This window comes from Bombus bifarius, unplaced genomic scaffold (genome assembly GCF_011952205.1).
Source record: "Bombus bifarius isolate JDL3187 unplaced genomic scaffold, Bbif_JDL3187 scf7180000009343, whole genome shotgun sequence".
In the NCBI taxonomy this organism is placed as follows: Eukaryota; Metazoa; Arthropoda; class Insecta; order Hymenoptera; family Apidae; genus Bombus; species Bombus bifarius.
The window spans coordinates 703181-730486 of record NW_022885057.1 but is presented as its reverse complement, the minus strand read 5'-3'; the positions used below and the strand labels follow the sequence as shown (position 1 = coordinate 730486).

Below are 27306 nucleotides of genomic sequence, written 5' to 3'. Positions count from 1 at the left end.
TTTGCCGTTGGGCGCAAGGGGAAAAAATGCTGTTGTCAGGGGAGCGTAATCCAAAATTTCCGCTGTACGCTTAGACTAAGCTTGCCGCTGGCGACCAGCCACTTTCAGCCTGGGAAAAAGTCCGTTCTCCTCATGAGCCGCTTACACGACTACGACATTGTAAAGACCGTCCTTCGTCTCTTTGGCTCGTGTTCCCTTTCTGAACGTAGTGGACCGTCTTATCTAAGGCCGTAGAGAAGGAAGCTGCCTTTATCAGAGGACAGGGATGTATCAGTTTTTGTCGATGCAGTTTATCCCTTTTGTGGCAGCCAGTACAATGGAGACGGTAACAATTTCTTGCCGTCACTGTTATCGAGTGTTCGACTGGCTTTTGCCGCGGGTAGCTCGAAATTTTCCAGTCAGTCGAGGGGTTAAAGAGTCGCCTGGATTTACTTGCGTTTCGGATTATCTTCGTTTATGTTTTGTATTGTATTGATCTTTTGGGATCAGAATGTTTTACTACTCGAAGGTGCTTTTTAGAATTACGTTTTATATTATATTTTACTATATTTTTAAACTAAATATATATAATCAAATTCAAGAGTAATTACTTTCTATAACCCAATAATACCAAGTGAGAAATAGGTAATTAAGAAATAAGTATTCTATTAGATGCACCATTCGGAAGCTTGAGCAATTCCATAAATTGAAAAGTAAAAAAAATGATAATGTTACAATATTACTAGTTAAAATATTAGTTAGTTCTGTATTTGAAACGAAGATGAAAAATAGAACTAGAAATAATTTTTTGGATAAAGTATAGTATCCAGACTGCAAACTTTTTATCTAGATGTCTTCTCAAGCGTATTCTAGATCGCTAATTGAAAATGAATGAAAACGATTCTCATTCTCGGTTTCGCTAATCTTAAAAATTCCTAAAAAACATAATTCTAGCTAAATATTTTGCAGCTCGGATACCGTGATAGAGTCAGCTTTCTTTTCTTAATAAGGAACTATAGCTAATATTCGATTTAACTTTATTTCAATTCGCCTTTATATAAGGAGTTATGCTTCGATTGGCTGCCCTACAATTTTGTCTCTAACCTATGTAAAATAGGTTCTTGGAGATCAGTCGCAAATATCTTCCCGAAAAGTTCACTGAAAGTTTTATAGGTCAACTTAAAATTAAATATGTAGGAGATTCGGAGAGGCATCGGGCCAAGTTACGACGAATGAGCAAGAGGAATTGCATTCTAAATTACTCTGACATTATTTTCTTCTGTGAAAACGTACAAATTTTTCAGGGAAATGTTTAATTCTTATATTACATTAACCCTTGCACTCCGATTTCTTGAATTCCTAAATACAATCTTTCAATAAATGTGACACATTTTTGCCATAAAGTTTTGTAACAAAAAATTATGTTTCGGAAAGGGAAAGATTTATTATCGATGAAAAGAGAATCAAATAACAATTTTGTACATTATCAGTCACCAAAATGACATCAGAGGTGTACAAAGGATTACATTTGGAACGAGTTAAACTTCAATTCAATTTCAGTTGCTCTATTGTACTTTCATAATGAAAAATAACGCTAAAGAAAGCAGTCAAATAATCTGAATAGAACATATCTAGATCCAATATCCATCAAATCACATTCTAGTATCAAAATCATCTACAAAACTCGTACATGTATCAAAGAAGATCTATTTGATAATTGACTTACAATACCGGCTGGAACAATTACACCATTGGTCAAATATTTACCTGAAACAGAGAAAAGCAAACGTTTCGGTTAGTGAACGAGTAAAGATAGAGGCTTGGTGATGCGGCACGTTAAAGCAAATAATTTCATTCGCCGCGCGAACTTTAAGCCGGGTAGATAGAATAAACGGATTAGAAGGAACGGTCTTCTTCGGCCAGCATTTACCTAATTCCGGTTAATATCGAAGAGATACCACAAGAGACAGAGCAACGGAGAGAAAGTCAAACCGAATTTCCGTAGATAGAGGCATTTATACCAATCCGACGGTTTCGCAGTTTTCTGGAGAGATAGATTGTAATCCGATAAGACCAAAAGGTCTACGTGGCGCACTTACTATGATTAAACTCGACATGCAGCTATGTGGATACGCGCTATCTTCGTGCTCATGCTCGATCCGAGGTCGTACACACACACTCCTTGGACCCTTTTCTAACAGAGAGAAAAATCCGCTGCCCGCGACTGTTATCGCGATTAGATGTTAAAACGATCGTTCGTAGTGGAGCGAAAATACTTTCCGGTGTATCAATCGCTCGTTCCACTTTTTTTTCCGGTCGCGATCTGTCTTTGATACGAGCTCGATCCGCGAAATATATGGGTCAACGAAATGAGATTCTCCATCGCTATCGTGGAAACGATTTTTCTTCTCTTTCGATAAATGTGTACGGTTTCTTTCTTTATTTCCTAGCTCCGTCGCCGATCCAGAGTGACACTAATTGCACGTGTCGTTCCACGTGAACCCTCGCGGCGAAGAAATCGACGTTTCTTTGTCCCTTTAGTAATAGATCGGCGTACATGTCCATGGGGTATATCGATTATTTAAGGAATAGAGAAAATAGAGAAAATAATGAATCGACAAAATGGATTTCGAGGTCGCAGTTTGGAATCTGGATGAGTTTGATTGTTGCTCGAATTTCGGCAATTTTTCTCTTTTTTCGAATCAACAAGATCGGACGGTCAAAGAAGTGATACAACTGATAGAGAAAGAAGAGAAGAGAGACGGGGGAGACACGAGAGAAGAGGATCGGTGTATGCGAGACTCTTGACATGATTAGGGAGCGACTCGGTGCTAATGACGCGAATTACACGCTTCAAAAGATGGCGATCGATCGACCGAACGAACATGCTCCGCATGTTAAAAAGTTTCTCGTGTCAGCGTAACCAGAGGTGCGGAAAAAAAGGAGGAAGAGAAACGACTCGATGACGTCACCGGTGGGAAACGTGTGCACGGTTACTTAAATTAAATTTTCGCCTCGAAGCTCGTTGCCCATTCGCGCACTCCTTCATCCAGAAACATTATAAACGTGTCAAGCGGCGCACGGAAATAAAAGGAACGAAGTTTCCCGCGCAATCGAACACACCTCGTGGAGGAGGAAGCAATCAAATTAAGCCAGCGCCAATGCTCGATATGGAGGCGGGGCGAATTCATTCTCGATGATGGTGCGTAACTTCGTACTCGATACGTCGTCGACAGTACCACCCTTTTCCATGTTTGTTTTGCCGCAAAAATCACGATTAGATACTTGGCTCCTGATCCCTCGCGATAACGATGTGATAACCTAATGCTAGTTAAATTTTATAGTAATAGTTGTTCGTTTGCGAATTTTTGTTAGTTTTTCTTATAGTTTGTATTATATTGGATGCACAAATCAGAATATTATTCCCTTGTATTAAGTATAATATGAATTTCAACTCGTGATATAAATAACGATTTTGATTCAACGAATATTGGTCGCATCTGTAACTGATTTGTTAACAATCAGTAAAAATAATCAGATACAGGTCAATATTTTATTGTACATTTGATACAGCGCAATAACGAATAGAAGATGGTCGTTTAAATACTTACTAAATAAGTCATAAAACAAAGGGTTAAAGAAGATTATAATCACAGCAATATAGCCCTCATTCATCATGATTTCAACGTTACAATGTTACAACGTTACAATCAATCTACAAGAACGAGCAGACAAACAGACGTTTAACTGGTTCCAAGGAAATCGGTTAATAACCTAGCCAGCCACAAGCCGATTCTCCAAGTACAAGAAATCTCTGTAGCCCTCGCATGATTCGATTTCATTCTCCGATAGACGAAAGAGATCACACGAGGCAAGCAATCAGCAGGAAATTTCAAAATATCGCCAGACACGAAGGGGGAAACAGTTGGTCAGGGTTATCGTCATTTCCGAGTCGATTTCGATAATCGAATAATCAATGGAGCCTGGAATAGGACATGGCAAACCCGCTTAGGCCTATCCAGTAATTTCTGTCGATCGGAATTCGATGAAAAGTTAATGGGCCACGCCAATATGCTCCGCCATGTGAATCTTACGGCGTCCGCTTATTCTATAGCGAAGTTGTGTACACGGGAGTCGCGCGGGACTCCTGCCAATCATGGTTTTATTTGGGAAATGAAGATAAATGAGCCTCCGCCGATTACCGGCTTGTTATAGGAGCGACGCGATAACGCTATCAATTTGCCCCTCAGATATTCTCTGTCCCCGTCGATCGTCTTTCGTCGTATCTCCTCGTCTTCCTCCTAAGATGCAATCTACTTTTATTCAACGGATAATTGCAGTTTTGATCAGCGATCGGTGGATTATGAGTCTGAGAAGATGATCGAGTTGAAAGGAAATTGAGAAGTTTCATTATATAAAATTTCGGGAAAACCTACGAGTAAAATGTCTATATAAATGTATGAAATACAGCATGATTTATAAATAATAACAGTAAGACGGGGGTAAACGAATATCTAAAGGGAAGTATGGAACATCGTTGTTGTTGCTATTGTAATTATATATATACGATGAAATTTCTAATGAAAATATTTAGTTTGTTTTTAGGTTACAGAAATTTGGGGATAGTATCCCGGAAGCATTTGTTTTGTTACTGTAAGAGATTATGGGATATGAATAATAAAAGATTAAGGTTCGTTAATATTAATTCAATGAATTATTGTTGCACGAAAAGCACGTTCCTAGTTGCTGGAAAATTATGAATCAAAGTTTGTATTACAGTGAACAAGTGGCGGGGTGAGATTACGCTATCAATAATGAAAATCTCATCCTTCGATAGGGCAAGAGATTGAACACTTGTTCCTCTAAAGATCTGCTTGAAAAATGAAATTAAATACACGGACGAGGATAAATGAGGCAACTTGGTTTTTAATTAATTTTAAACTATTTTGTGTAAACCGTAGATAAAAGCGGCGGAAGTGTAAGAAGCTGAAAGGGGTGATGATAAATGAAGACAACTATCTGGAAAGTTTCGGAATCGTCGATATTTCTTCCTTAATTTTATATTACAGCTTGATATTACGGTCAACCTTCTTGCAAGAAGAACTTGAAATTTAAATTTTAACTCCACGAAATTACGTTTTGCTCTCGGAATTAATAAAACCAAGTTCACGAACAAGTATCGTACAAAATCCAGTCAACTTCATTCTACTTTCTCCATGTATTTGCAAAGTTTATCTACTAAATTACCAATCCGAATCTACAATTTCAATTCTTGTATCAGCTTATTTCCATCGAATCCAAAATTTTCCCAACCTCTTACGAAACACAGTCGATAAGAAAAGCACGATTGTTAAACGTTCGTTTCTATAGTACCAAAGCGCTCTTGAAATTTTTCGCCAACCTTCGAAGTTGAGCAAACAAAGTCCAGGACGTATACACGGTCGTGTTACGAATACCGAATTAACTATCGAATGGACCGCCCGCCATTAGTGTTGGGAAGAAAAATTTGACCTTAACACCGAATTTTACACGATTAACGAGATTGTTTTATAGAACAAGGTCTTTCGAAAAGAAAATAGAGATGGTTAACGTGTTGGCCTGTCCATTCGAGGGTTTCCGCCTGGAACGCGTAGCGATGGGTGTCAATTAACGTTTACCGGGCTTCTAGTTGGCTAGAAAAAAGGGATAATGGGCTTTCCCATGGACATAAACCAGTATACCAAGGATACATTCTGTATAAATTACGCTAGCATTCAATAAACCCCGTGTTGTCGTGTATTTCTGCATCTAACTTCTTTCTTATGGTGCATCTCTTACTGTGCATTTAATTACGCTTGAAATTTTATATACGTATATATATACAATTATGAGTACATGTATATATTATTACCAATTATGGGTATATATATGTAGTATCGTAAATATAATATTATAATGATGATTTATTTACGATGAATGGATTGTACAGATGTTAATTAATCACAATAACGTATTATGGTCTAGACAGCGCAATAGTTAATTTGTAACTCTCGTCACAACGGATCCAACGCTCTCTCTCTTTCACGCGGACAACGCTGGCAACACTCACTTCTTGATTTGCACTCTCCGACTCCTCAAAATGGTACTGCCCGCCCTTCGACTCACTACGCTTGGGTCACGCCACCGTTCGCGCCTATGATCGCGTATGCACCTTCCTTGTGTATGTGAAAAAAACGGACCGAAGGCGAATCGACGTTTCTGGAACTATACGCTGGTCGCTACATTGTATGCATTTCGCCGGTCCTATACGACAATCTGTCTGCGGCACTGCCTTATACTATCCCGAGAAACTCGAACTTAAATATATGATGGACCAAGCGTATGCCCCCCCCCCCTTTTTTAATATTACATATATATATCGTACCCATAATCATAGACTAATTTATATTTATTTTCGGTTTAAAAGTAATATAGCAATCTTCATATAGGGTGGACGAAAACTAACAATTAGCATTCTTGCATTTTATGATCCCTTAAGTAATACCTTTTCAGTCAATGTACTAAGTGAAATTCTTAGAATATAACTTTCTTCGCTTCGTAATTTAATTTCTAAATTTAGTATTCTATTGGAACTCATTAAGAAATAGAACGCACAATTATTCATATTATAATTTTACTCTCTTCTAAGATTGTAATAGAGTCCGCTATCTAATTCATGACATTAAGATACATTGGATATTAGTCCTCTTCTGTATCTCAATTGCGTTATCATTCGCCAATCGTGCAATTTACATCTTCACCAGCGTCTAGGGTATCATTTATAAATTCTCGGAAGCTCCTCCCATTTCGCTTATTACATCCTATAATATACCGTTCCATTTCCACGAACACCCAGATTTCATGAGTGGAAGCAAATGGAAAAATATGCGGGTTATTTCAATTGCTAACACTTACTTGATACTAGAGGGTCTCGGATCGCGGGTTGAAACACTCCAATTTATTATTATCAATACAATGTAAAACGAATATAGCCGTTCGATCGAATTGGTAAAAAACGAACCGCAACTTCTATGTGGGTGACACTCATTAACGCTAGCCTCGTTAATTAGCATCGTCAATACGAGTGGGTCGTCATTACACACATTGTGTTTTGATGAACCGTGGTTGCCGCGATATCTCTTAACGACGAATGGATACGGAAGCTCGTCGAAGACCATCGAATTACGTAATTAGCCTTCGACAATCGAGAGGAAGGTGTCGACCGAATTATTCCCGACCCACTTGTGACGCCACCGCATTGTTTAACCTCATCAGAATTCCTCGTGCACGAACCAAAAGCGAGACAGTGGTAAAAAGCTGCTGGTATAGAGGAAAACAGACAGAAAGATATAGAGTGAGATACAGAGGATCTGGGAGAAATTCACGTTGGCTGATTATAATTGTAACTCAGTCGAACGGAATCTCTCTTGTCTCTCTGTATGTCCTCGAAAGCATTGAATTTGATAGAGACTGGGATAAGTGAGTTACAATGAAATCCGATGTGACTGATCAATCGGCGAGAGTCGCTGTTTTCATAGAATTTTGAAAGCTACTCGAAGAAGTTTCCGCTTTGTGATGCGACCGCTCGCGTTCGATGCTTGTTAGGGAAACGTAACGAACGCTTTGTTTACTTTTGAAACATGCCCTCTTTTCCGTCTACCTTTGACGAATTCGCTATCCATAAATTATTTTTTGTTGCTAACTATTTTTTTCGTATTTCAATAATATTATATTGCTTCGTGAGAAAATTTGATTCCTAAAAAAAAATCTTTGAAGAGAAAGAATGAAAAAGATTTGGATTGTTGGGAAATTTAGTTGGTTTTGAAAAATATAGAGAATAGATGCTTAGTGAAGGTATAAATAATTTCTAAAAGCAAATCATTATGATATTACTGTACACAATTGTACTTACGATCGACTACTATATTTCGCTTATGTAGCTTTATTGACATATAGACCACAAGTTCCAACAGTTACCACAAGATGGCATACAGGACAAAGTAAATTTGCATAAATTCTATACGCCATACTGCTGCACATCTTCTTAATGGTAATACCTATAATAATGATAACGAAACTGCTATACAATTCCAATAAAGTTATCGTCGAAAAGGCTCCCGGTTAATGTCATTTCTAGATCAACTTAAACGTGATTTGTCTCCACTGACAAAATTTGATAGTATGCGAAGTTTCCAGGTGACACAAAAAATCAATAAATTGTGAATTGTATTGTGTATGTATCGATGAAAAGGATTTGTGTTACGCCACGAGGCGTACAACAGGCTGTATTTTCTAACCGTCGCTCGCGGTCCTACAACATCGCAGACGGATCGTCGCGGCTGCCCGGCAAACAAACATTGTAGTGGCAAGCGCATGGTTCATTAAGCAGGGCGACCTCCAGAAACGTCGACTCGTGGCCGTTATTTTACCTCGCGTAAAAGAATGTGGCGTGATCCGAAAGTAGTGGGGGTCGCCTTCCAGAAAAGACGAAAATAATCGAAGGGCGGGCAGTTCCTTCTGACGAGTCAAACGTGACACACCGAACATAGCAAACGAATTTATCTAGAGATCAAAGTCGAGTCAAATTTCTGTAACATCTTCATCAGATTATTGTAAAATATATTGTTCTATGTTAACCTGTTAATACAGTGTTACATTCATTAAACCACCTCTGTTATCCTAAACGAAACAGGGGAACGACTATTTCGCGGCGTCGATTAACATGATCGTAGCATTACATGATGTTTGACAACCAATCTTTCTGAAGTAATATAGAAATGGCACGCTTCAATTTATTAAAAAGTATCCGAAGAAGTCGAATAAAATTCCGCATATTGATATAACACAGCGGTCAAACAAAATTTGACCTAAATCTTGTCAATGTCCGGAGATTCATATGAAAAATTTAGTCCCGTACGCGTGTATAAGTATCGATAAACATTTTGCTATTTATAATGAATAGATTAATTGTGAATGAATAGATTAATCACACGATGTTTTTGCCATATAGCTTTGATTTAAATCTATAGATTTTCATGTTAATCTCGGGACCGAAGTATCAGTGGATTTTGTGTCACGCGTATTTTCACATTCTTATTTTTTTATAGGCAGTTTTATCACCAATATTTAATGGTGGATAGTATCGTTTTACTATATGGACATCTTCAATTGCGCGAAAATACATCAAGCAACGAACATAATCTTTGAGGCATGTTCCCATAAAGGTGACAATAATATGTAATAAAGAATATATAAATAGTGTAAAAATGTAATAAAACATAAATATATAAATATACTTTTATTTCTTATATAAGAAAACTTTTGAAGTAGTTTAAATTGAATCACGTTAAAAATAACATTCTTAGGAAACCAATGTTGAAACATAAAGAAACGTTTATAAATCACGGTTTCACATGTATCACGGAGTAAAATGGTTTAGCAATAAAAGGCATCTTTACGTACATAACACTTTGAACAATAGCGAACAGCAGAAACGCGTTTATCTTAAGCGGTACGTGTTGTGTAACATCGTAAGGAACCAACCAGCTCGAGATTCTCAGTTACGGTCAGAAACGTTTTATTATTATACATTATATCGCGACTCGATGTACGTAACGTGTGCTCTTAGTCTCTCAGTATATCAGCAATAATGGGTCCCGAACTGAAAGGACTACACGTTCTGCAAATCTCTCTTGAAATCCCATATAAACGACGAGAATGCTATCCCGACCTATCCTTTAACAAATGTTCGCTTAACCCACTGGTTGATCGTTTAATAACTTCACATAACTCATATTGGATACTGGAAAGCGTGTATAATTTACTATTACCGAATGAATTATATTAAAGGTGTCAATAGGATTTTGGCAGCCCGTAAACGAACAAGTAATAATTACAGAGGTATTAAATGGCAAAGCAAATGGCAATTTCAATCCAGCTAGCATTAATTTCTCTATCCCTTCACATGCTATCGAAATTTCGCTATTGATTCTGTATAATACGTCTCAACCACAATCTGAGATCTCTTGCATGATTTAATTGATATTATTAGTACAGTTTTATCAGTTACAAGATACAAGTTACAAGCTATCAGTATTAACAAATTCTCTTGCATAAAAATAACAAATTAGTTAATGGAATAAGTTCTATAAATGAAATGTACAAATTGTAGCCGACTCATTGTTCCACTTGACGTATCATTGAAAAATTATTAAATTCTAAGAACTGTTTAGATAACAGATGTCTATAAGCTTTTTGTTTCACTTCACTAATATTATTAGTAAATCAGTGTACACAAGAGCCATATTCGTTCTGGCGAATAAACAAATTCCCGGAAAAGGTAATTCTCTCGAAGTGGTATTAAAGAATCAGAAATAACAGTTGTACCTAGCATAGAACTCTAAAACAAAATAATCTGGAAATCTATCTCTTACAAGAACAACTACTCAAAACCATTCTAACTATACGAATGAAACCAAGTCTTATTCGTTTTATTTAAATAAAACATTCCTTCAGTTTAAGAAACTACAGTTGAACGGCCACACAATTTTTAAATTACATTCCCTCAGAAACGTAACTGTGGAACGAGCACAAGATTCTTGAAAGAGTTCGATTCTCGGCCGCTTTTGAAACGACGAAGACAGGAAACGATGAACAGCCCCAGGGGAAAGTTCTGAGCTCACGCAACGCCTCAGGTGGTCTAATGTCTTATCGATGGCGAATGTAACTCGGATAAGCATCCGAACTTTCCGGTATTAATCGCCAGGTGGCACGTGATGGATGCGATAGCGCTCCAGAAGGCTCGGGTACTCCTGACGATGGTGCCGTCAGAGGCCTCTAATTACAATACCGATGGCCTGCGTCTAACGTTATACCTATATTCAAGCGAGCGTGTTATTAATCGCCAATTACTCAACCCGGATCTAATCTAATCCGACGTTCGAAACTCGAAAGTCATTGGCGAAAGCTCGGCCGCCGCTGATAGTATGGAGGCCCCCCTACACTCGCCATCAGAGAGATACATACAGACAGAATTCTCGAAAATCTACGTCCAACCATACCATTCATACAAATGCATTGTCTGACCCGATCAGTATAGTCTTTACGTCCAAGAGTAGGATTTGTTAGGAATGCGAATTCACTAGTAGACTCTCGATCAAATGCTTCTTGTTCGCACCTTATCCTCCCTCTTCTCGTTCTATTTTCTAGCATGATCACAATAGAATAAATCGACTTTGGTGTCGATAAGTTAAAATCTTTTCGACTTCTATTTAACTTGCACTACATTCACTATTGTGACACTGTCGTATTTCAACGAAAAAAGATTGAAAGGTGATTAGATCTAGAATCCTCTTAATGTTGGAACAGTCTTTCTAGTTATATAGTTTGCATAATACCATGGTTTAGATCATGATCGCGTGGGAAGAACGACAGTCCTTCAAGCGTGTTGGATTATTACAACTGTTTCAAGTGATTTTGGGATCGATATGAGAATTTGGTCTAATGCTTAAAGCTTCCGAAGCAGGTTGTTTAGTTAGGCGATTAACAATGTCTTCTTAGGATCATCAAGTCGCTGGTTTAGGTTAGTCTGTAATCTGTTATATCAAGAATTTTGCGTTGAGCCAAGTTTCTTCGATTGCGATGTCTGCTGTATTGGATTACGGCAAAAAAAAATCTTTTAAAATCTCCGCACATCAATCAATCTATATGTATAAATTGTAAAATGTTTTATATTATACTTTTCACTTTGGAGTATTTAAAAAATTATTACACATTTTGATATAATCGAACAAGAGAGGTAACATTTTTTAGAAAGAAAGAGAAATTGTTGGTCGTGATGCCGTATGACAAGAAAATTTACGCGTGTCCATTTATGACGTACAAACTCGTTGTATTCTACATTGAGACTCATTCAACGAGGCGGCAAAAACAAAGGCGATTATGACAACGGTTCGAAAATCGCCGTTGCAAATCCAGGGGACAAGTTTCGAGTTTCTAAAGAAAGAATCTCCTGATTGTTCCGCGAAGTATTGTCTCGAAACTCGTTTCATCGCGTCAACGCGGATGAAAAACGATTCCAGGTAATGAGGGCCGAAGTTCGCTCGAGAATAAAATAAACTACCGGAAGTCTGAAAACTGCTGATCGTCGTGAAGCATTAACGTAACTTCGCGAAATCGTTATCGAGTTTTAATTGAGATTTCGTAACGATCTATCTGCCTCTGGCTAGGTCGACGCGATACGCATCGAACTTCGAACGGTAATTAAACTTCTTGCTGCTGTTTTTCCCCTTTTCTTTTCGTATCGCGGGAATTTCAATGATGCCGATACAAAAGAAACTTTTTCCTAACTACTCTTTTTTCTTTATTTTCGTTTACATCGTACAAAATTGGCGAATGAGTCTAATATTAATTTTTATATTGCATAATCACACCTCCATCGATATTAAAATGATTAGAATTTTTCCAATTTTCATGATTTTGAATTCAAAATATTCGGCCATTTTGGATGACTGAGGATACCGGAGGGTCGATTCGAGGGTAGTTCCGTTATATTACACGAAAGACGGCGCATCTATTGAATGTCGAGAAGTTTAAAGAGGCAGTCGGGGGTGGAGGAGGTAACACGAAGGCGGAGGCCGCAGACTAGTCTAGAAAGGGGTATTATTCGAAAGGCACGCGATAATTGATACCTAAATGGCATCCCATTCCGGAACGAGCTGCCGCTGATAGTATCTAGTCAATCTGTTCTGTGATCGTGCTCCAACAATCAGGTGGCTCAGTCACGTGGACAAATACATCTCCCCCTCTCTCTTAATCGATTCACACTCTGGAAGGCAAGATGAATTTACCGATTGCATCGGGAGTTGGATAGGAGTGACGCGCGGAGGTGAGAGAAACGCCGGTATCGAACTGGTAATGCTGGAGACTAGTCCTTGGTGTCCCTAGAACCTCTGACAGAGCAGTAGTAGTGGCAGAGCAGTGGCAGAGCAGTGGCAGAGCAGTGGCAGAGCAGTGGCAGAGCAGTGGCAGAGCAGTGGCAGAGCAGTGGCAGAGCAGTGGCAGAGCAGTGGCAGAGTAGTGGCAGACTAGTGGTAGCTAGCTGGTGCTCCCCGTCGCTGATTGGTAGTAGCAATTAACGTCCGGTCTTGATCTAACGGCCCTCTGCTGCGCACCAACACGGAAACTGGTCGTGCTACATAGATCATTGTTGCACGAGATGCCATGGTTAGAGGAACTCCGTGATGCACGAGGAAGCTGTGGTTTCAATAGATGCCTGAACGTTGTAGCGGATTAGCATACTGGCGGCGACCACAGAGGAAACTGGGTTAGGTTTTAGGAAGCATCGCTCTATGTATCCCGATGAGGTTAGTCGGCAGCGAGCGAATAGAGAGAGAGGAGGAGAGAAAAGGGGACCGTCGGGACTCCAAGTGCCTTGTCAGTGGATAACGAAGCCTTTTGCAGGAACTTTACTCAGCTATATTCCCCTCTCCCACCTAAAATCCTCCTAGGTATTCACCTTCGATCATTCTCAGTTCTAGCCACTCTAAATTGAAATACGCGGATGCAGTTCGATACAAATCCTCGACTAACATACCCAGGATCTTCCTGATGAAGCCCTTTCGCGACGACCTTGACTGATGACCACTGCAGCCTTGAACCTACAGGCATGCGTTATCTTGAAGATATCCTTTCGAGCGAGCCAATCGAATAGGTTTACAGAGGGATGCGTCAAATGGAATTCTGGAACGTTTTGGGAAGAGCGACCGATGAAATAAAAACACCAGCAGTTAGGAAAGAAATGTTTAAAAAACATTTCAACGAGAGTTATTTGAGATTTCCAAATAATTTCTATAGCTTAAATATCACTAATGAAGCAACGGACTGATGTGAAAGAAGCGAAAAAGCTAACATCTTTAACAACCATATTGTTCACAGAGAGGGAAACAAAAGCAGCGACAGCGGTTCCACAGAAGAATCGGTTTCCAAGCGAACAACCGGACCAAAAGCTGACGTTAACGCGAAGCGTGGCTTGCAATCGCAAAAAGCTTCGTAACAATTAACGTCAAACGAGATCGCCCGCTGGAAGTTCAAATACGGGTGGAAAAACGCTGAAAGACCCGAAACGCTTTACCCAGCTGCGCTCTAATACAGTTTGAAATTCATTCCCGCGGAGTTCCGAAGTTAGGAAATCACCATCTTCGTCTTCCTTTTTTTCACCCTTTCCTCATACCATTCTCCTTTTTCTCTCTTGTCGAACAGTCAGTTCATGGTAGCTTTAACCCGGTTCGTACTAACGAGCAAACACGGCTCCGCTCGTTTGTATGCAACCGCCTGACCCACTGGCATGTCCTGGATGAATGTGTCGATGCACGAGAAAGCTTGCACGAGAAGGTGAATGGTGGGTAGGGGTTCAATAATGACGACAGTGCCTAGGAGCACGGAGTTTAACAAGCCAGCCAGATATCGAACGAGTTAACGATACGTTGACGACTCCTAACTCTCGCCGCCATCTGCTCGTGCCGAGCTAGCACAAGTCAAGAACAAAGATAACGCCAACTGCCGGTGATAACGCGGGACAGGGATTAGAGGTCACCTGACGTGCTCGATAAGGAATGCATTGGTATTTTCCAGTAATCTGCTAACTGTCCTGTAACAGAATTGTTGAAGGAATGCGAGGAGCATCCCTGGTAAATTAGTCGAGTTTTTACTTTTAATATTGTAACGAGTAGGTACCAATAGTCTTTTTTTTTAGAAATATGAATATTATTCATTGAAGGGATAAAAAAATGTTAATTATATTTGAAAGAAGTATTATTACACAATACCTTGTTTTATCTACGTTAAGGATAATTCATAGATTAGAATTAAATGAACGCCTTTTATTTGTTTGTGCGCATGCTTAAATTATGAAACCTCCTTGTTGAATTACCTGTTATACTCAAGAACCTGTTGCGTAGGATGAAAATAACGATTATCGATCTTATTTTATAATGTTATCTAATGGGACATTCATGAGACAGAACACACTGTATAACTCCAACAATACCAATTATATTAGTATTGCATTTTAATTTCTTCTACGCGTCAATTTATCAGGTATCACTTTCAATTTTTTCGTTGTGATTATTAACGCCGCTATTAATAAGCTGGAATGTATCCAGGTGTTTTTGAATGTTTAGGTTAGGCTATAATGAAAGTAAGAACAGTCTCTCCTCTCTATCGTCCTTCTAGTTCGTTAGCAACTTCCGAGCTGAGCGTCCTTTTCTCTTTCCCCTTTCCCAATTGTTGCTCCATTCTTGACATTCTTGTTTCAAACTACCGGTGTAGCTTGACGCAGTTAATTACCCGATCGTTGCGTTCCAGTCGTGTTACTTAACGATGCTTATTCCGAGACTGCTACTCAAATAGTGGGCGAAGTAATAGTATTGTTATAATAAGGATTAAACAAATCAAACTTTGGATAAAACGGAGTTTGCTGAATCGCTTCTGCTGTAAACTTTAGATCGCTTACTTGAAGTTTTGTGCAACTTAATATACGTGTATCTTTGAAGAATCAAAAGATGCTCAAATCTGAATACTTTAGAAACAAAATACCAAGAATTTTAATAAAATTTAATTATCGATATTTGAAGAGGAAAAATATTTTTTCTATTTTGATCATTCAATTTCGAAACTTGCACCCCGTCACAAATTTCATTAACACCCTTTAACAACACATTAGGAATGTAATCGAATCGACTGCAATTGAATTTTTATCTACGTTCTATACATCTCTAGTGTTCAAAGAAGGTCACCCATTAATCACTGAATTATCGCCTGTTTCTCTTTTCGCGTTGCATTTCCTCAAAAATAGGTAGTCGCTGTCTTTTTTTAAAACGACTGGCCGACACCAAGGACCGTGTGCGACGTTAATTATCAAAGGATCCTCCTTCATCCAATTAGTTGGTCTCGCGAGAATGACTTGGTAACTCGCCAAAGTCATACGAACACGGTTCTCAGCCATCCTTGCGCTCACGACATTGAATTTGCATCATCAGCTTGCACGTGTGACTGTTACCCTTTATTCTGTGGCCGTGTGTAGGATACAGATAGAGAAGAGGAGAGTGGGACGAGAGAGGAGAATGGGATGTTAGAGGAACAGATAAAGATAGAGGACAGAGAGACGGGCGTACGGGGGTTGGTAAAGGGAGGGACTTCCGCGCTATAGAAGTAATCCTTTGCTCTACGGCTTAACGCTATGGTAGACCAGGTCAAAAGGGAGTGAAGGATGGAGCTGGCGGTGCTTGTAAACAGCTGAAACAGCAACCACCGATACTGATACCTCCACCCACGTGTTATACTCTGTGAATGAGCGTTCCCTAAGACCGAAGTGTTCTCATAACTTTCGCGCTCTCCTCGCTATCACAAATATTTCTCTGACCTTCCACGGAATGGATATTACGTATATGAATATACGTTCGAAATATCTTTTTAATGGCGCGGTCAAAGACGAACTCAGTTGATGGAGAAAGTAGTTCATTTAGATGAGAAGAGATGCCTGCTTTTTCGCTTGGAAGTATTCAAAATAATTGTGCAAGCTTCTATTCGTTGTCGTAAGTCATGGGTTTAATATGAGCTTAAAGTCTCGAAGGTTTATGGCAAAAGTAAGCAGAGGACTCGAGATATTCGAGAAGGTCTATTGGTAGTTGGTTTTTATTGATGATTCGGTTTAAGTTCTGTATTACCTTATTGACAGATAAACAGCTTGATGTAATACTGAAAAGGCTGTTTTTAAGACCTATACATTAAATAATCTCTTGTAATTGTTATACGGAGGAGAAGCTATAGCTTCTGATCAAAGTTTCAAACAAAAGCGTTTAAGCGATTCCGCAATGAAGTTTGGTCGATATTCTATACGATTAGGCAGGAAACTCTACAGGGAATGACGGGGTGTACCCGCATGACTAATGTCTCGTTTCGAGGTGATACGAAGCGATGATGCCCAATCAATCACGGCTATCTAACCGTCGGAATGGTCGAGTTCACCGATTCGCTGTCTCCAGCAATGTCAAACAGCAGACAATCTAAGTTGAATTATCGTCATTATCTCCGTCGTTACGTCGCGCGACATGCACGCCTCCAAGTCCAAACATTACATTCTCCGGTATACAAGGTAATTCTATATTATTACCAGGGTTTCTGTTACCTGTAATCCTCGAATTAGGAACCACGATATAAAACTGTTTACCTAGCCTAAGAATATACTTTAAAAACTTTTATTTCACGGTATTTATCACATTGATCTCTAAAAAATATAACGTCATACTTCAAAATAGCAACTTTTTGAGAGAAAGGGATGTTCATGCATTCGTTTTATCAAATAAAGTCTGTTAGAAAACGGATTATTCTATTTGACGTTTGTAAAATCAATTTTAACAGACTAGTGCAGTCTCTGAATACTTCGCTCAGATATTTTACGAACCACAAAAGGCGCGCAAGTCAGTATTTTAAGCATTCGGCAATATTGATTCTACATGTAATGTAACTTTTTGAGTTCCACTTTAACGGAGTAATTTAAAATTACGCAACGCTTGGATCATTAATATCACGAATATAACATTCACTCTACCATTTACTTGGTGTAATTAACGAGTATTTCGTTGTGGGTAAAACGTCACGGAAAATCTACCGGATATTATGGAGATTATAATTCGAAATTTCGACGCAGATACAAATACCGTGACGCAGCTTCTGGTTTAGACGAGATAGAAGATAAGAGTGCGCGGAAAATACGCAATAATCAAGTTAGCAATGTCTGTCCCGAGATAGAGTGAAGCTGTTCGCGTTGTACTAACTTTCAACAGACAGGGCGACAGGAGCGCGAGAGATGCACCGCCGGAAGTCACGTTCGTGTTGTTACGTCGGTATTAACATATAGATAGACTCATTCGCTGGATTCTAACCTGCATCTTAGAAGGGAGCTGCTAACTTCTCTAATAAAAGGCAGAAACTTCGGCAGCATCCGGTGTTCTCGCCTCGACTTTGGCTACATCCGAGCATGATTAATTATGTAGCAGGGAAAGCACTCTTAATCGTTCGGATATGATCGGCCGCTTTTCCCACGCGTTGTCTTATAGGCTCTGCATTTGATAAATTTTAACGTTGGGAAACTTCCGTGAATTATATCATAACGGAAATAAGTGGAAAAAGCGACTGAAAAAATTATAATTTTTGTTTATAATTTATTCTTCAATTCTACTGGACATTATAAAATATAATTAATTGTTTACAGAATTTCATAAATTTGTCATTCATATTCATGAACTTAATAAGTTGTATACACAAAATTAAGAAATTGACAAAAATGACAACCATGTTTTTCTCGTATATTCCTCATAATAAAATAAAAATTTCTTCATAATAGAAATTTCTAAAACCACATACACAGTGAAATAAGTATTAAACATATAGTAAGTAGGTATGTTCTAGTCCATTCTACTTGAACTACCTTCGAAGCAGACTGACTCGCCATTAAGCAGTTGAATCTTGCTACTATCGTGTGTACATGTACATGTACACAATGTTTCACAAAGACGCAAAGCTTGTCGAGGCTCGTTTCAAGCTCGCATATGCACAATTCTCAAGCTGCCTGTGACACGAACGCCTAGGAAAGGGTCTGTTATCAGGTTGGAGACGCGTGAACACGCACATTACGTTTAATGTTACTCACGAACGTGCGTACGATAAGGGTGCTTACGATCTCGAGGCCCTGTTCTACGTGCAACACGTTGCGGGGACTAACGTGTACATGGCACGGTAATTGGTCAGAAGGATGTAGCCGTGTGCAGGTGCAATGCATGGTCGCGTGTTATTTATTAACGTCCGGTGAACGATTGAGATATCACAGATAGTGACAATTCAATCGGTTAATGCGCGTAATCAAGTAAATTATGCCCCCTTCTGTCGAGTAGCTTATACGCGTGGCCCGATCATTCTGAACTGTACTTAAACAGATGAACTTCGCGATATACCGTACGCTTAAAAGTAAATACTGGATAAGGTATAGGAAACGATACCTCCGTCGTATTTTATTCCTTACTTCCTTTGAATGAAAAATTATTTTACGGTCTATCACTTTAATAACTTTAATAACTGGAAATGACGAGTCAACTTGTTATTTAGATTATTACGCCTAAATTATATAATTTAAGTTTGCTATGTAATTTAGATACTTTATATGCGAGTATAATATTTTGAGTTTAAGAAGAAGAATCGATTCCGATTTTTCAATATTTCAATAATCTTTTCACTGTTATTATTGAAGAAATCAGAACCAATGTTTGCAATATTCATGGCTTTAGTGACTATTTTTTCAGCGAATCTGCAAAGTAAACGTAGTTGCAGACGCGGTAAATATTAAACAAATTTACGTCAATCGATTTAAAACTTTCGTGTCCATAGCGGAAAGGAAAGATGTAAATTGAAAGAAACAAGGATACAAAGCGAAAGATAAATACAAAGTTGCTGGAGATAGTGAAAAGAATTCGACTTTACAAGGCGATAAACTAACTGCTAGAGATAAATTTGTTCGATCCGCAATTAACGTCTTCCGTCTTTGATTAAAGAGATTTCCTGCAACGTCGTCCCGGGAGTTCGGCTTGCCACGCAATTTTTAATCACCCTTATCGTTCGAGCGACTGGAGGAAGGGGGCAAGGTAGGAGAACGTCGGAGACAATTTGCGCTACAAATAGGCGGGGAATGTCGTAATAGGTAACAAGAAGAAAACTAAGCGATCGCATTAATTATATCCAAGAAAGTCGAGCTCTTTTTTCGTTTCTGCACCTGTCTGTTGGAACGTTGGGAAATAAGAAACCGTGGGTTAAGATTTATCTCCCGTTAATTTGGTCAAATTTGTATCACATCGATGGTTGATTGTGGTGAGAATAAAATGTCTTTTGTAAATTTATATTTACACAATAATAATTTCGTATTTAATTTAAAAAGGATCTCACATAATTCGAAAGAATTTGAAAATATACTGCTGTTTAAAAATATTACTTAATTACTAAATTGTACGTTATCTAGTTCTATTTCACGTATTTGTCATGACAATCACGATATCGTTAGAAACGATGACTGGCAGACTCGCGATAAAATTCATTTCGTCTTCAAAAGGATCGATCACGAGGGAGTGATCGTGTCATGCGTTTCTTACTATTCTGGATTTCGATCCTGGCGGTTGTCGATAACGATTTGACGATGTAAGAACGAATCGGCACGATTTTTCATTTGTTCAAGCGGGGCGCGCAACGTTCGCGTATTGCTTTTTTCCAACGTGTACACCGGAACTACGATAGCCTAACACGTCGGACATGATAAATCGATTTTTTTCGTGCTGTCACGGTAACTCTGTGGAACCAGATCTGGGAGCGATTCGCGCTCGTTCTAATGGGAATCGATTTGACAGGGGAACCTCGATTGGATGCCGGTCGAGGAATCACGCGATGGATTTCACGGTGGGTGTTCGCCAACCTATCGCATTATGATTAATATTTCAATAGGAAATAGCCCAGCAATACCTGAATCTAGGTGGAGACGTCTCCCTTGCACTCCGCCGTCCTTTCGCACAGCCACCAACCCGAAACCGCGTGTACGTTAATTGCCTCATTGAATATGAAACGCGCATCGATTTGCATGATGCCGATTGAAATTCAATATTATCACCCCCCAGTCCTCAGAACTGCCACGGTCAGTCTGAAATCCACCGATGGAGTGGGAGTCATGACCAGTGTCCGAGAGGTGGATGACAATCGGTTACGACTCGATAAAGAAGTTAATTCGAGACGGTTCGACGAGGGAAAAAAAGACCGCTCGATGGAAATTGAATAAATTAAATTCTGAAGTTGCAGGGGAAATCCTGTGCAATTTACGGATTCTGGAACATGACAGAGATGGAATTTGTGAGATCTACCGATCCTTTACAAATGAGATCTATTCTTCGTATACTTAAGTGATACATATCGTCTATCGTACAAGTGAAATAACGGAATGCTTCTAAATTTTTTACGAGATGAATTCCAGTAAACTATAACTTAAGTTGAACTTAACTACTACGTACACACTATGTACATTATATGTATACATTACATAATACACCAATGTTAAATATCAATCACATCCAAACTCCAAGTACAAGTTATTTAAAAAAGATTTAAACACTTCTGAAGTGTAACGGAATATAAATAAAGAATTTTTCATCCATTTGCCACATACGAATAATACCAGGTAATCCGCGTAACCGACTGCACCATAAATATTAGAGACTCGAATCGCTCCAGTTCAGATGACTGTCAGCTTGGTTATCAGTAAAAACTTGAAACGCGTCGTTCCTCCCACGGGAAAACGCTTGTTCGATGGACGTTAACTATTTTTGCGTTTCGCTTCACAGACGTACAGCAAAAGAAGGAGGGAGAGGGAGTGTTCATCCGACTTCGTATACGCGGAACCGTGTATGTCAAGCGAAATTACGCTGGCCGCGCGATTTTAATCCGGTTGCTCGGTAGGTTTCGCTGTCACGTCACCAGTCGCGGTTCGCACGAGCTCACGCCAAATACGATTCACTGGCAATGAAACGATTCACATTCCGCGGTTCTGGGAATCGAGCGCAGAAATTACCAACAGCGCACCGCCTTGTAATAATCATAACGCGCGCGCCGATTCGTTGTCCGCGATTTCTCAGAACGCCGCATTTTGCTCTCACCGTGGTTGAAACATGCGACCTTCGTGTCGCGAATCGTCGGTAAACCGATTCCGGAAGCTCGCTAGCGACGCGCAAGCACGCCTTGCGTGTACGCAGAAAAGTATGTATACTCGACTCTGCTGATGAATTTTTCATTTAGTTAACTACGAATTTCAGATTGGGCTAATCACGAATAATAAGTTCGTTTTACGACGCTTGATAACGCTTCGGACGATAGGAGGTTTGTCTTTATGTAGAATGAGTAGTAGAGAATAAAGCTCTCATTTAAGAAATTTTTATGTGAATCTATTATTTTGAGAGAAAATGTGTGAAAATTCGTATTTGTATTGCATGTTCAAGTATAATGCGTTTTACGAATTGTAAATTTAGTGAAAAGATTGTTACAAATTTACTAAAGCTGAATTGTAGGGGTAGAATAATTCATAAAAATCCTAAATCACGTCTGCATTAAAAAAAAGTCTTTTGCTAATATTCCTTAATAAATTGGAATATAAAAACACAATTTTGCGTTTCACAGTTATCTTAAACGTTACTCACACATTTTGTAAAAAATCTGGAATGAAATTAAAAAATGAATCTTTTTTCAATATTTCGAGGGAATCCTTCTAAAGAATATAGCATTCCCCGTAAAGAAGGGGGTTAGATGAAAAAATAATTGACTGCGTTACAAAGTGTAACAAGGGAGCGCTTTTAACGTCATTAACGTGTATGAAGGTAAAAAGAAAGGAAAAAGGTACAAAAATTAAAAGAACGTTAAATTCTTTTCAACGCTTTCAGAAACTTTTAAATATCTCTCAAGATCTGTAAGAAATTCTTCCGTTAAAGAAGTAACGCGTAATGTTAACAGGAAGTTTCTCGGAGAATAATTTTATTCTTCCATCGTGATAGAGAGATACCAGGATATTTCCAGCGGGAATGTCGTCCCTCCTCATTTCAGAAGAAATTGAACGTCCATCGGAATAAGTTTCCACCTCTTGATGCGTCAATAAGTAATATAGATTATTATTTGAATAAGTTATCCTCCGAGAAAAGAGAGCCAGAAGAGTACGGCTGAACGAGATAAACTTGGAGAAATTAAAAAGAATTGAATCTCCTCCCGTCCGAGTTCTCTAATCGCGGACATTTTTCTTCGCAAGCAAATTTGATCCACAAATACATCATCAGCTGCACCTCGACTATTCTATTTCATATTGTCCGACCGGATTTATCTACTCATTCTTTGCAACGAAGATAGAAAACTTTTTTATTCTCTGTGGACCTTTCGGAACAAGGGCCAACAATTAATTAGTTCATCGAAAAAGGAATGTAGAGCAAGAATTTCTCAAGAAGAACTTCTTCTTTCAAATGCTGGCTTCTTCATATCTATGGAAGTTGAAAGCTTACTCAATCGTAATCTTTAGATGTAGAAGTTTCACACAGGGTTGAAGAAATCCATCAGAAATCAAGATTTATTAAGATGAATACAATTGCACATTGAAATCTTTCTAAATTCGATTAAAACATCTTATAAATATTCTTTTATTACATAAGGAAATTTGCGAATTACTATACTCTCATGTAAAATCCTTACCTCTGGAAATAAAATTATTCGAAAAATTCTAGATACGAGGAAGAAGCAATTGTCGCGAACGAATGAGAACGGGGCGAAGAAATGGACGAGAGTCCGCGTTTCCGTGAGACCGCGGTTACGAATCCGTGGAGCGAAGAGAGATGGGGCAGAATCGGCGAATTGTTTTAATAAAGCGGCTGCGGAGCGTAGGACGGTGGTTGGATTCGGTAATTGACTTGGAAACTCACGCCCGGCCGTAGAACGTTCAGGGGCTGGGGAGCCGGCACCAGAGAAATATTTAAATTCCTTCATTACTCGCTCAAAGAATCGCTAATGCTAGATGGAATCGCGTGGAATATGATTATTCTACTATTTTAACAGCCAGCGCGGGTTCTGTCTGTCCCTTTGCTCGAATCAAATTACTTTTTTGTCGAACGGAGCTAACATAGAGATACTTATGTCCATGTCTTTCGTATCAACGTAAAAATTGAAGAATTTGGAACTATGGTATACGCCGGATAAGGATCCAGCAGTTAAGGAATTATTTTAAGAAAATTGGTACACGTTTGTTAAAGTATTCTGAAGAATTATTGTTGCGACCTCTCAACTAGTTGGTGATCAGTTAAATTGTAACTGTTCGATTGGGGTCGCGAACCTTGGACGATATTAACGTTCAAGGTGGAGGGTTGATTGAAGAGTTCTAGTATGATCGTGATTTATAACCGGTTGAAATGTGGTTTGAACTATCTCTTAAAGTGTCTTGTATGATGTCGTTGTATGATGTGTTTATATGATTGGAATTTGTTTGATAACATTGGAAATCTGTCTAGTGCTTATATTCTGAATGTGAGGCCTGGAAGTGTGCTTTCCTCAACATCTTCCGCGAGGTGGGAGTCTGTCTGTCCAATCTTGTGACTGTTGAACTTTTGTGGACATCTCGCAAGTAGTGCGTCTTGTGCGTACCTGGTAGAGGATGCGTAGCGTAACGTCCCGTTAGCGCATCGTCCGGTGGTATATTGTCGAGTTCTCATTTGATGTTGAAGTTTATGACGGATCGTTTGTTATTGAGCGAATTTAAAAATGCTAATTATGTTGTCGACGTGATCCGAATTGTGAACTTTATATATGCAATGTGGGAAATTTCAACTTCTCGAAAATAGGAGATGTGCAGTCCGTAAACTTGGGATAATCTTGTATCCTAAAAAATTATATTGTTAATAAATAACTTCAATACACGTGTACTTAAAATAACTCTTTCACACTACTTACAAGTATCATATAATAAATAAGAATATTTAGTTTGATTAAACTCGTATGATAATTGTAACGGTTTATGTAATTTTGTACGATTCTTGAGGAAAAAGTCAAACATAGACACACTTCAACAAATGTAAATTAAGTTCAATGCACATTGCCCACAACAGCTACCATAAAATCGCAAAGAAAGACGAAGATAATTCAATCGCGAGAATTGATACGAAAGGGGAGCAAACTATTCCAGATGAACAAACATGTATCAAAATCTACAAAAAAAAAGAATACTATTAGAATCGAATAAAAGGACCCATAAAAAAGAGGCACGAATCACTTTGCTTCCGCTTCACTTCGGGCTATCTTCGGATTTTTTACCTATTCAAAAGAAACTTTCTTCGCTCACGATTTCGAGAGAGAAATGGTGATTTCGTGGTTGTGTTACGATAGAATGGAGGGTGTAGCGTCTCGACGCTCGGTGCGCAAATTAGCCACAAATCGGAGCATTTCTAAAGACGATTCTCGCTCGGGGAAAAATGGCGAGTGCCGCTCAGGGAAACCAGGTTACAGTAAGTACCTTTGTTTCGCCATTTTGCACTCGTCATCAAGCAAATATCAAACGATTAACGTTAATTGAACTCGACCGAGGGTCGCGGCTTTTTTCCTCCTCCTTAATCATCGTCCTTATTCGAGTTTCTCTCTGTTTGCTCGCTGGCACAGGCCACCAACCATGAAAGAGCCACTTGACGAGGAGAAAAAAATGAAGAAAAGGACGAACAGAGAGATGAGAAGAGTGGAAACTCTGTTGCGAATATCAATTCATTGCCGACGACCGTCAGTCGACGATCGATGGCCTGCCCATTTTCCTGATATTCTTAAGGTCGTTCGCGTTATTATCATTGTTATCGTTATTTCCATTCTTATCATGGGAAGATGAATAGCACTTGTGGATCGTTCCGCAGGAAAATCAGGAAATCGTTCCCGATCACGATTTTAATCGGGTCGATTGTTTTTCATGCGGCTCGATCGTTTAACGTCGCGAACGATTATTACATACCTGCTCGCGTTTCTGAGGAATTCCATTACATGTTATCAAATAAATAGTCGAATCGCCGTAACCATCGCGAGTGTTATTAATTCTATTAATTTAGTGGAGAGCAATCGATTACGGTGTGTATCGGAAAATTAATTAGACTCGAGATCGCGAATATTCGGCTAACGAAGAATCTGAGTTGCGGACACGCTGCATAGAGCGTAATGACAGTAAGATAATACAAGGCAGCTACTTTCGAGAATGCTTAAGTGATTCAATTTATTTCTAAAATGATTAATTTCTAAGGCAAATATTCAGCTACAGAGTTGAAATGGATACTAGACGATTATATTAGGTATAGAAAATATTGTGGGCTTTTGATTTTATATTCTATTCGGATAATCCAAATTGTAATATTTTAGAAAACAGCGTGATAAAGTTCGAGTTAAAGTTCCAACATCGAAGAGATATGTTAAACAATTAGAACTCGGTGGTTAATAATAATTTAAATAATTCGCATAATTTACAACAATGGTTATAACTAAATGTAGAAATCTCAATCTACATAATAATAATGTATCTCAATTAAATTTTCTAGAACAAATTTTCTTCGCAAATATATATTTTTCCCTCGCCCTAGAGTGGAATAAGAACTCACTCTCGATCATCGAGTCTCGTTTAAAACTCACCGAGCCGAGTTGCACGGATTTGGTCGTTGATTCGACGCGATTTGTTAATTAAACTCGTATTGCGGATATTAACGGCGGCTAACCCAGGCGAAAATAATGATGAAGTATGAATATTAAGTAAAACGTATTACAGGAGGGGGATGAAACGAAGGGAAGAGGTCTAGCCGACGGCGGAAGAGAAATGACGAGGGAAACGAAACGGGCTCGTGACGATCGATGAAAATCTATTACCGACGAAATCCGACGTGAGCGCGACAAATTAGAGAATTAATTGTATAAATCCCTTGGCCCGCGAAGTAGCACAGGGCAAAGAGAGAGAAAGAGAAAGAGAGAGAGAGAGAGAGAGAGTCGCGCCAGTTTCCAGGGTTGTGGCAGGGAGTGGTAATCCCTTTTCGAATTTCCACGGACGTTCTCCGCCGCAAATTGCCGTACAAACCGTCGGAAATCGTTCGCGAAGCGTTAATAATGCAATTTAATTTTAATAACCAGCGGCATCGGAGCGTTGCCTCCCGAAAGACGGACTCCAGTTTGTCTGATTTATTGAACGCTGCGAAAGGAAATCATTCGAGGAGATTTTTGTTTCATATCGCCCTACCTATGTACGTCTTTTGTGCTTTCGTAAATATAATTCATCGCGAAATTGTTGCGACATTGACTACAGAAAATTTTTAGATATATCGTGTTCCTTGGACGAAACTTTTTGAAATTTCATTGGCAATGTATTTGTCGCGATTTTATTGGTAAAATCTGAAACGAATTTTTAGCAGTAAAAATAATTTTAATACTATATATTTCTATTATTATTCACTTGCAAATGATAAGTAAGTCTTTCTTCTTATTCTTCAATTTCAATTTTGAAAGCAACTTCCTACATCGGCTTAAAATTGCACGTACAATAAATAGTTGTCAGATATTCCAGAATGAGACTGATTTGTCTTAACAATTTGTGCAAATAGAACAACAGAATAAAAAAGAGAACTGTATCGAATAACATAGAATTCAAAGGCAAAATGAAAAACGAGTACTAAAACTTGTCTCCATAAAAAT

At 38.8% G+C, this 27306-nt stretch overlaps 1 protein-coding gene and 1 long non-coding RNA gene across 9 annotated transcripts in view; both read right to left on the bottom strand.

Moving 5' to 3' along the window:
* Positions 1-27306, bottom strand: part of LOC117215078 (RNA-binding protein Musashi homolog Rbp6) — a 761999-nt gene that overhangs the window by 77008 nt on the left and 657685 nt on the right. The gene's annotated exons all lie outside the window — the stretch shown is intronic.
* On the bottom strand, positions 1399-8050 carry LOC117215079. Its single transcript, XR_004489017.1, has 2 exons — positions 7910-8050; positions 1399-1746 (listed from the first exon to the last, which is right to left on the bottom strand). It is a non-coding gene; the product is annotated as an uncharacterized LOC117215079 (long non-coding RNA).